Source organism: Malania oleifera, chromosome 9 (assembly GCF_029873635.1).
Source record: "Malania oleifera isolate guangnan ecotype guangnan chromosome 9, ASM2987363v1, whole genome shotgun sequence".
NCBI classification, from domain to species: domain Eukaryota; kingdom Viridiplantae; phylum Streptophyta; class Magnoliopsida; order Santalales; family Ximeniaceae; genus Malania; species Malania oleifera.
The window spans coordinates 74,217,955-74,229,489 of NC_080425.1; the positions used below are offsets into that span (position 1 = coordinate 74,217,955).

General features: G+C 41.4%; 1 pseudogene; it reads left to right on the forward strand.

The window, feature by feature from the left end:
- Positions 1-3,491: 3,491 nt before the first annotated feature.
- Positions 3,492-10,198, forward strand: LOC131163505 (uncharacterized; annotated as a pseudogene).
- Positions 10,199-11,535: the final 1,337 nt, after the last annotated feature.

Genomic DNA, 11,535 nt, shown 5'->3' on the forward strand with positions numbered 1-11,535 from the left:
TGCATATATTGTGTTTCCTTGTCTTTTGAAAATATTAATGGTAGATATCTTGTTTCCATATTGTTTATAGCATGTGAATAAATGTGGGGATAGCGGGATTAGGTTAAAAAATTGAATTCACACACTCTCACGCTCTATACCCGAGCTTTCCTTACTAGGACTAGATAGGAGTGTAATAGCGTCAGTCCCTTCGTGGCAGAGCTTGATGGGACCCGCGAACCACTCCACTCAGTATGGATTTTATCCGGACCCCAATGGGGGAGGATGAAATTCCAAACTGGGAACCTTTTGTCAATAGGGTTAGAACCTACCCACACATACTTGTCTATAGTCTTCCTTAACTAGGGTAGAGCCATGAAGAACCCTATACATACGTACCTACCCTAGGTTGGGACAAGAGCCACATCATTCTCCATGAATAGTGTGTTGCATATATGTGAAATACTTTGTATTATATCATGCATTTGACATACATTTAGACATACATACTACTTAGTTAGTATTCTGAAAAAGCCCAATAATGAGACCAAGACCCATCCTTTCAAAAAAATGGAGCACTTGGCCCCAAACATTTTAAAATATGGGTCGGCCCAACCCTTTTCAAATAACTCGGGCCCAATTTTTTTTTGAGAAACAACAAGTATAGGCCCAACCTTTTCCTAAGTAAAAACTCGGTCCAGGCCTGATTTTCAAAATGGGTCAAACCCAGATTTCCATAAATGGGCTTCGGCCTTATTACCCTAAAAATCCAGGCCCATATTTTCTAAACAATCCAAGCCCAAATCCTTTTAAAATTAGGGCCTGATCCCATCATGAAGTATATTGAAGCCCATATTTTAAAATACTTGAGGCCCAAGTGCACACTAAAGTCCACAAGTCCGCACCAAACAAATCCAATGGGTTGACCAACCTGGGTCAACCTCAATCTCAGATCATAATTTGACCCTTCATAGAATCTGAGATACATGGACCGATTGAGGGAAGAGTTGAATTTAAATTGTGGCCCAGCAATGATTGTATTGAAATCTCTCGTTAGTGGGACTTTTCCTAGAAAGCTAACAAAGTAGTTAGTTAGGTTACATTGCATCCATGCATTCATGCATAATTTCACACGTAATCATGCCCGATAGGTCACATACATGTTAATATCCCTATTGACATGTATTTGTGCACTAAGTACACACATGCATAAACACCCCATGCATAAGATAGAGTCTTGGAGAATCTTTTATATAAGTCTACCTCGGGTGGAGGATATAAGTTTCATTATTTTCAGTTTGGTGTCATGACCGCATGCATTGTTTTGAGTTGTATGATACCTTTACTAACATGTTGCATTCACATAGGCATCCTGTCTACTTCATCAAGGTTCTATAAGAGATCTGAATCATTCATGGAGAACACAATGGCTTACCATGAGATTGAGTCCACAGTACAACAATATTCAGAAAGTCAACAGAACAAGTGGGGTGACAGTCTTACTCAGAAATCTATCATCGAACTACCAGCCCGGACTTTCATCAACATAAGATCCAATCCGTTAGATGAGCTAAAAGTCATTTGGAAGGAATGGACCCCGGCACGCCGTTTAAAATTCTCTCAAACATATGGGCACATTGGTTTCTTGTTGCATGTATCGGTAAATATCCCTGCCATAAAAGCACTGGTCGAGTTCTGGAATCCACCATATCGTTGCTTTACAATGAACGGTATCGACTTGACACCAACCATCGAGGAGTATACTTCGCTTTTGCATCTAGTCAAGTTACAGACACCATACAAACCTTATGTGCATGATGCTAGTGTTTCGTTCGTGAAATCTCTTGGAAGCAGTTGAAAGAAATAATCGAAAAAGAAGAAAAAGAAGAGGTTCAAATACATATGATGGCATTAGCTATTTACGGTTTGATCATTTTTCCAAAAGAACTAAACATGATCGATCAAGCTACTGTTTCGTTTGTAGCACAAGTACGTAACGGGATTAATCCCGTTCAAGGCATCCTGGCAGAAACCTTCAGATCACTCAACAACTGCAGAATCAGGAGGAGAGAACGTTTAAAATGTTGTGTGCAGCTGTTATATGTCTGGATGGTAGGTCACTTATCGTCTAACAAAGGGGGCTTCCATAGTATTTTCTCAATGATCCGAATCCCTTTGGCTGAATTTGAGGATACCCAATTGAAGGAGCAGTTAGATAAATCTAAATGGAACACAAAAATGTGTGGCTTGATCGACTCAGGGGTAACTTGGCTGGCGCCATGGATGGTACGCTCTAACATGATATATCGGTGTGGAAATCTTCCATGGGTTCCATTACTAGGCCCATGGGGAGGGATAGCATATGCCCCTTTGATGGTCAGAAGGCAATTGGGGGCATCTCAGTTTGTGCCTATGACTCATGGATTGGCTGACTCAGACTTTGCATATGAAACAGGAGACACTCGAAACCAGATTAGAAAATTTATGGTGGCATGGAAGCATGTGAACCTAATAGACCCGAGTGATGGAATTGCCACAGTCCAAGGAAATTATGAAGCATGGCGAGAAAACCGGGTAAACCCCCAACTCAAAAGAATCCCAGAAATCGTTATTGAACATATTAAATCACCAAGCGCATGCATGCAATTGAAGCCACAAGGGGATCCATGCCCAGTAGAAAAAGGAGATGCAAGAGCAGAAGTGGGGAATCAGCAAAAAGAGGCTCTAATCTCTGTCTATCGCAAAGAAATCAAGCGACAAAGGATTCGGTACATACAATCAGAAGAAGAGGTCGTGGCTCTAAGGAAGGAAAGACGAAGGCTTCGAGCAGCACTTGGACAGAAATCTCAAATGTTAGAAGATGCCCATACCGAAGTTAAAAAGAAATCGCTCTACATACAAGAGTTGGAGAGGCAGGGGGATGAGCAGAGAAGCAAGTATAATCAAGTACTGGAAAAGATTGAGCCGTGCATAATGAAAGCGGACTACTGGGAGGCCAAGTTTCGGGCTTTGCATAAAAAGTCGACACAGCAAAATGCAGAGATTGTGCAATCATGAGCAGATTTTGATTTAATATTCGGTTGGATTTGTTATTGTATGAAAGGATTCTATTAATGAAAAGCAGATTTTATTTTCTAAAAATGATGATGATCTCTTCCATGAACCTTGATTGGAGTGCATTAGGTTGCATACATATGTTTCATATTTGTGAAATTTACACGTCTTGAAAAGACCATTGCATTTCATGCATTCATATCTATGCATTCACGATTCTAAAAAGGGAAAGTTTTGGTTTGCAGTGCCTAGCGACAAAATTTGTCTAAGCAAGCAACATTGAGACTGTCACGCATCAATACAATACCAGGAGAAGGGCAAAAGAAATGAGTGAACAATTGGAAGGTAGAGTCCTGGGAATAGAGCAAGGACAAGAAGAATTGAATGAAAAAATGAGCAAGATCCTGGAATTGTTGACGAACAAAGGAAAAGCAGTGCAGAATGATCCGGAGATAGATATGGATCCTACTCATCCTCCAGGGTTTACCCCAGTACATGGGCAAACGTCAGTTCCACTACCTGGCGTCATAGAGGGTTCAATGCCAAGTATACCCCCGTTCATCCCTAATATACCAGCACAGGGGTTTCCAGTAGTGGGAACTCCCCCATTAGTAGCTTCTGATTTGGGGGTGAACAGATCTGAAACTGAACGTCGATACGATGTACTAGAGGAACGTCTGAAAGCTATTGAAGGATCCAATACATTCGGTTCTGTAGATCCCAATGATTTGTGCCTCGTGCCGAAGGTCACCCTGCCACCAAAATTCAAAGTACCAGATTTTGAAAAATTTAATGGAACTAATTGTCCTCGAACTCACCTGCGCCTGTATTGCCAAAAAATGGCTGCCCATTCCGATAATGAGAGACTAATGATGCATTGCTTTCAAGATAGCTTGACAGGGGCAGCTATCAGGTGGTATATTCAACAAGATCGGACTCGGATCCGCACATGGAAAGATCTGGCTAATTCTTTTATAGCTCAATACCACCATGTTATAGAAATGGCACCCGATCGTATGACCTTGCAGAGTATGCAAATGAAGCCCACCGAAACATTTAGAGAATATGCATATAGGTGGAGGGACATGTCTGTCCAGGTCAATCCTCCGGTGGAAGATAGGGAGGCTATTTCCCTATTTGTGAATACCTTGAAAGATCCTTACTTCGGGCATCTCCTAGGGGCAACCCCCCATGACTTCATGGACATTGTTTCTACCGGAGAGAGGATTGAGACGGCCATCAAAGTCGGGAGAACTAAAAGTATTAGTACAGAGACTGGTCTAGGCAAGAAGTGGACAAGCAAGAAAAAGGAAGAAGAGGTCCAGATGGTTCAAAGACAACAATATCAAAGAGAGCATAGCCAAGGGGCTAGGAGGAATTTTGTTTTCGAGCCCTCTATCAATCAGACTGTTCATACGGGAGGTAGACCCCAAGTTGTTCCTTCCGGGGCCATGCCCGCCCAACCGAATATGCGAACTCATGAAAGAGGCATCCAGAGAAATATGAGAAGGATAGATCCTATTCCAATGACATACTCAGAATTATTCCCACAATTGATGGAGAGGAACTTAGTTTCAGTCATTCCTGGAACGGTCGTTACGGCACCTTTTCCACAATGGTATGACCCCGAAGCCAAGTGTGCATATCACGCTAACACTCCCGGGCACACTATTGAACGTTGTTGGGCATTCAAAAATAAGGTTCAAACACTAAGAGAAGCCGGATGGCTAGCATTTGATGATAAACAACCAGGAATTCAAGGGAACCCTTTGCCCAATCATGGGGGTAACAATGTCGGAATGATAGAAGAAGGGACGAATGAGGTGGATTTTGAACAAATGTCTTTAGATTGGGTGTTCAATGAACTTATTGCGGCAGGTCGGATAGGGCAAGAGGCTGTTTGCCCCACTAATGCACTTTGTTTATGTCAGAGTAAAGAAGGAAGATCTGTGAAAAAGTGTGTAACTTTTAGAATGTTTTTGCAAAAGATGGTGGATAACAAGTTTATAGAGATTGGTTGTACCCGCAAAAGTGGAGAGATTGCAGTCATTGGGGAAAACGGGCCGGTATATCATCAGTGCACTAATCAACCATTCATACCTACCATGAACAAGGCTCTTCCCACACAGGAAGCGCCAGCTCGCTTGGTGATCTCTACTCCCAGGCCATTCCCATACAAGAGTAACCAAGCAGTACCCTGGAAATATGAATGTGAAGCGTATGTCGAAGGAAGCACCAGCAATATAGCAGGGGTGAAAGGGATAACTCGAAGTGGTAGGGTGTATATGCCAGATTCTTCTAAAACAAATCGACAGAATGTAGGGGAACCAGACAGGGCAGTGAAAAGTCCAATATCTAATGGAGAGGCCGAAGAATTCTTGAAGATAATAAAGCATAGCGAGTACAACATCGTGGACCAACTAAAGAAAATGCCGGCTCACATATTTTTGTTTTGTCACTTCTACTAAATTCAGAAACCCATCGGGAGGCGTTACTTAAAGTCCTGAATCAAGCCTACATTCCCCAAGATATCAGCGTTGACAAATTCAATCATGTGATCGGAAGTCTAGCAGCCTCCAATTACATCACTTTTACTGATGAAGAAATTCCGCCAGAAGGCCAGGGGCACAACAAGGCGCTGCATATATCCACCAAATGTAAGGATCATATGATGTCTCGAGTCCTGATAGATAATGGATCATCCCTCAATGTTATGCCAATGACTACACTGCAAAGGTTACCCATTGACCCTTCTTATGTGACACCAAACAATTTGGTGGTGCGTGCCTTCGATGGGACACGAAGAGAGTCAGTAGGGTCGCTTGACATCCCTATTCAGATTGGACCCGTAACCTTCAATATCACTTTTCAAGTCATGGATATTACGCCTTCATACAGTTGTCTCTTGGGAAGGCCTTGGATACATAATACTGGGGCAGTTCCCTCCTCTTTGCATCAGCGAGTAAAATTTATAGTAGGGGATAAACTGGTATGTGTTTATGGAGAAACCGATATAATGGTTACTAAACCTTCTTCCACTCCCTATGTGGAAGCAGCTGAAGAAGCCCATGAAGATTCATTCCGAGCATTTGAGATCATCAACGTCATTACTATAATGGAGGGATCTTTTATCCCTCAACCTCGGATCTCTTCTTCCACGCGCATGGTGGCCGCTGAAATGATTAAATCAAGGTTTTGCCCGGGAAAAGGGTTGGGAAAGTATCTTCAGGGCATCGCAATGCCATTGTTACCAGAAGGCATGAATGAAAGATACGGCATCGGATATACTCCTACTTTAGCTGACCATAAGAAGAAGGCAAAAGAGAAAAGAATAATCCGAATCGAGAGGCGCACAGGAAGAGTAAGTACCAAGTGGGGGGTCGAAGTCCCGCCAATGAATCAGACCTTTCGAAAGGGCAATCAAGTCACTCTTGAGGAAGAAATGAAACAGATGAGCATATTGGCCTTAGAATCAGGGGACCACATGAATGACTCGAGTAGATGGATCTACCCATTGACAGGAGCAGAAATTCAGAACTGGACATCTTTTGATTACCCAATTCACTTCATGTAATGGCTTTTGCTCGTTTTGCTTTCTTTTTGTAATCCGTGGACATTATTGCCTCGGACCGTTTGTCTTTTTCATCAATAAAACCAGTATGCATTTCTTTCGCATTTATTGCATCATTGGGTCATTTGTCAAAAGAATTGTTTACCTTTGTTTTATGCAGGGATAGGGAAAATAATCATACCAGTATTCAGGAGCCAGAAATTGATGTTAACTTTGAAAACTTAATCCTAGAAGCTGAAATAGAAGAGGAGACTGACTTATCACCTGAAATGCAAAGAATGTTGAAGTCAGATGAAAAACCAACTTTAACCAGTAGCGACCCCACGGTCACAATAAATTTGGGGACTGATGAGGAACCAAAAGAAGTAAAAATCGGGGCACTGTTGGGAGGAAAAGAAAGATGCGAAATGATAAACCTTTTGAAGGAATACCAAGATGTTTTCGCATGGTCCTATCAGGACATGCCGGGTTTGGATACAGACTTAGTAACACATAAAATACCCATTTACCCAGATAGCAAACCAGTAAAGCAGAAACTGAGGAGAATGCGCCCAGATATGTTGATCAAAATAAAAGAAGAGGTACAAAAGCAGTTTGAGGCTGGTTTTTTAGAAGTAGCCAAATATCCAGAGTGGATGGCCAATGTAGTTCCAATAATGAAGAAAAATGGAAAAGTGAGAGTCTGTGTTGACTATCGAGACTTGAATAAAGCTAGCCCTAAAGATAATTTCCCACTTCCACACATAGATGTGCTGGTAGACAATACAGCGGGACATGCCCTGTTTTCATTCATGGATGGGTTTTCTGGATATAATCAAATTAAGATGGCCCCAGAAGATAAAGAGAAGACCACGTTTATCACCTTATGGGGGACCTTTTGCTACAAGGTTATGCCCTTTGGTTTAAAGAATGCAGGGGCAACCTATCAGAGAGCCATGGTAACATTATTCCATGACTTGATGCATAAGGAGATAGAAGTATATGTGGACGACATGATTGTTAAGTCTCGAGATGAGTATAGCCATGTGATGAACTTAAGGAAGCTATTTAAAAGGCTACGAAAATGTCAACTGAAATTAAATCCAGAAAAATGTACATTCGGAGCTTCTTCAGGAAAACTGTTGGGATTTATCGTAAGTGAGAAAGGGATTGAAGTAGACCCAGATAAAATAAAAGCTATTCGAGAAATGCCAAGTCCCAAAACTGAAAAAGAAGTCAGGAGTTTCCTAGGCCAATTGAACTACATAGCTCGATTTATATCTCAGTTGACTGCTACTTGTGAGCCCATATTTAAGCTGCTGAAGAAGGATAACCCCGAAAAATGGAGTGAAGAATGTCAGAAAGCTTTTGAGAAAATAAAAGAATATCTATTGAACCCTCCAGTTTTGGTTCCCCCTGTACCTGGAAGGCCTCTTATATTGTACTTAGTAGTATCAGAGAATTCCCTGGGGTGTGTGTTAGGACAACACGATGAGTCTGGAAGAAAGGAGCGCGCCATCTATTATTTAAGCAAAAAGTTCACGGAATACGAATCTAGGTACTCTAACCTGGAGAAGACGTGTTGCGCTTTGGTGTGGGTGGTTAGTAGATTAAGGCAATACACGCTGTATTACACAACATGGCTGATTTCTAAAATGGATCCGATTAAGTATGTTTTCGAGAAACCTGCAGTAACAGGACGGATGGCTCGTTGGCAAATGCTGTTGACTGAATATGATATTACATATGTGACGAGAAAAGCCGTCAAAGGGAGCATTATAGCAGAATATTTGGCTGATAGGGCCGTTAATGATTACCAATCCATGGAGTTTGACTTCCCGGATCAAGATATTGATTCAATTGATCAAGAAAAGGAAGGTAATGTTGGGTGGATGATGCTATTTTGATGGGGCGACCAACGTATGGGGGCATGGAATAGGGGCTGTACTCATATCACCAGAGGGTAAATATTACCCAGTCACAGCCAAACTCACCTTTCCGTGTACCAATAATATAGCAGAGTATGAAGCGTGCGTATTGGGCTTACAGGCGGCTATTGACCGAGGCATTAAAAAATTGATTGTAAAAGGAGATTCCGCTTTGGTAATTTATCAGTTGACTGGAAAGTGGGAAACCCGGGATTCCAAATTAATACCATACCAGGAGTTCATTCAGGAAATGATGCAGGAATTCGATGCCATCAGTTTTTCGCATTTACCGAGAGAGAGCAACTTAATCCCTGATGCGCTAGCAACATTGGCGGCTTTATTTAAGGTCGAGTCCGGAATAGAGATTGAACCCATTCGAATAAGGATGCATAGGGAGCCAGCATATTGTATAATGACAGAAGAAGCTGATGGAAAGCCATGGTTTCATGATATCAAAACATACATTCAATGGAAGGAGTATCCCATAGGAGCCTCTAATAATGACCGAAAGACAATTCGGAGGCTAGCTATGGGATTCTTCTTAGATGGGGAGATATTGTATAAAAGGAATCATGATATGACCCTCCTACGGTGCGTGGAGTTGCAAAAGGCAAGACAAATCATACAGGAAGTACACGACGGTGTTTGTGGGACCCATGCGGGAGGACACTCGTTGGCCCGAAAAATCCTAAGGAGTGGATACTATTGGATAACCATGGAACGGGATTGTATGGAGTATGTTCGAAAGTGCCATAAGTGTCAAATCTATGGAGATCGCATACAAGTCCCACCCACTCAACTCCAGGTTTTATCTACACCTTGGCCTTTCTCAGCATGGGGCATGGATGTGATCGGACCGATAAGCCCGAAGGCCAGTAATGGGCATCGATTCATTTTCGTGGCCATTGACTACTTCACAAAATGGGTAGAAGCAGCATCATACTCTAATGTCACTCAAAATGTAATCAATCGTTTTATCAGGAGAGAATTAATTTGCAGGTATGGGATCCCAGAAGGGATAATATCAGACAATGCTAAAAACTTGAACAACGAGGTCATGACAAAATTATGCAGTCAATTCAAGGTCAAGCATCATAATTCAGCCCCCTATCGACCTCAAATGAATGGAGCAGTGGAAGCAGCCAATAAGAACATCAAGAGCATCTTGAAAAAAATGACAGGGACCTATAGAGATTGGCATGAGAAGCTACCTTTCGCTTTATGGGCCTATCGGACCACTGTTCGAACATCTACAGGAGCTACCCCTTTCTCTTTGGTATATGGAATGGAGGCTGTAATTCCGATAGAAGTTGAGATTCCTTCGTTACGAGTCTTAAAAGAAGCAGAGTTAACCGAAGCAGAATGGGTGCAATCTAGATATGACCAGTTGAATCTAATTGAAGAAAAAAGATTGACAGCTATAGTTCATGGGCAGTTATACCAAAGGAGAATGATGAGAGCTTTTAACAAGAAAGTGCGTATTCGACGGTTTCAAGAAGGAGATCTAGTTTTGAAAAAGATTTTACCAATTCATAATGACCCCAGAGGTAAGTGGACCCCAAATTATGAAGGGCCGTATGTGGTAAAGAAAGCATTTTCAGGAGGTGCCTTATTGTTATCAGACATGGATGGAGCCGATCTGGTGCACCCCACAAACTCAGATGCGGTAAAGAAATATTTTTCTTAGAAGCCCTGTAAACTCTCAAGGAGATTCAATGAAATAACGATTTGCTTCATAAATCTAATGACTGTTCATTATTCATGTTTTGATCAAATGATGGATGGCCATCGTTGGCCGATCTGCTTTCCTATAAAAAAACCAAATAACGATTTACCATTTGATAACCAAATTGAGCCTAAATGATAAACCAGTATTTTTTCAAAAGTCAGTTTACAAAATTTGACCTGGGTATGGGTCCTTTAGGGTCTGGCAAGTCATATGAGACAACAATCGGCTACTCGAAATGATGGCAGGCCATCTTTCTGCTACCCAAAAGAAACAAAAGAGATCCCTTGCAAGCCCTTCTTGAGCCTAGAAAATTCAATTTTTGATTAACCCGTCAAAGGATCACACCCCACACTGGGGTAATTTCAAAGGATTAGTCCCAAATGAAGTCCAAACAAAAATGACCGAATCCCTTCATGAAAGAGAAAAACAAAAAGGGAGCAGCAAAAGCAAATGGGAAAAGAAGAAAAGAGATAGAAAATAAGGGACATACTATGCATGTGATCTTTGACCAAGTTGCCCTTAATAAAAATGCTGATTTTGAGCCTTATTTAACTTTTTCTTTCTTTAACCCGCACCCCTAACTTATATTACAGTCCAAATAAAAGACCTGACCAGATTGGTATACATTGTTGTCTCTAATGATTTGTCAGACTCAATGATTGAGTCTGAACTACGTAATGACCTGATCCTGAAAAGGTACGTAGGCAGCTTGTTCACAAGACAAGTTCGGTCAAAGCCAAAACAAAGTGCCTCAACTTAAACTGGGGCAGAGAATGTCAATATGGGTTAGGATTTTTGAGCCATAGTTTCCCTCTTCTTCAGAAAACCTATATCCCCAAGCCTACGTTTCGTCCCGAGTCTTAAGGACCATCTTGAGATCAAAACATGAACTGAACCTGAGGCAATAGTTTAACTTGAGAATTATAGGGGTTCGCCACAGAATAAGGTGAAAGGAGGGAGAAATGTTTGGGGTCATCGACGAAAAAAAAAAAAAAAATTCAGTAAAAGGGGAATTAAGCTTGACAACTTAACATTCATGTGCTTCGACTTTTTGAATACTGGTATAAAGTTTTTCCTTTGAACTGACATTTAAGTCTGGTAAACTAGTCATCTTGCATATATGACCTTTTGATATAGCAAAGGGATGTTACAATTACATGGTTGGATATTTCTAAAAAAAAAAAAAATCCCCTTTTTCATAGTCCCAAGAATAGGGTAATCAAAAGAGTTCGCTAGTATGCTTCCTGTTTCAATGACCTAGAGCTTTGGAAATGTGGTGTACAACCGATGAATAA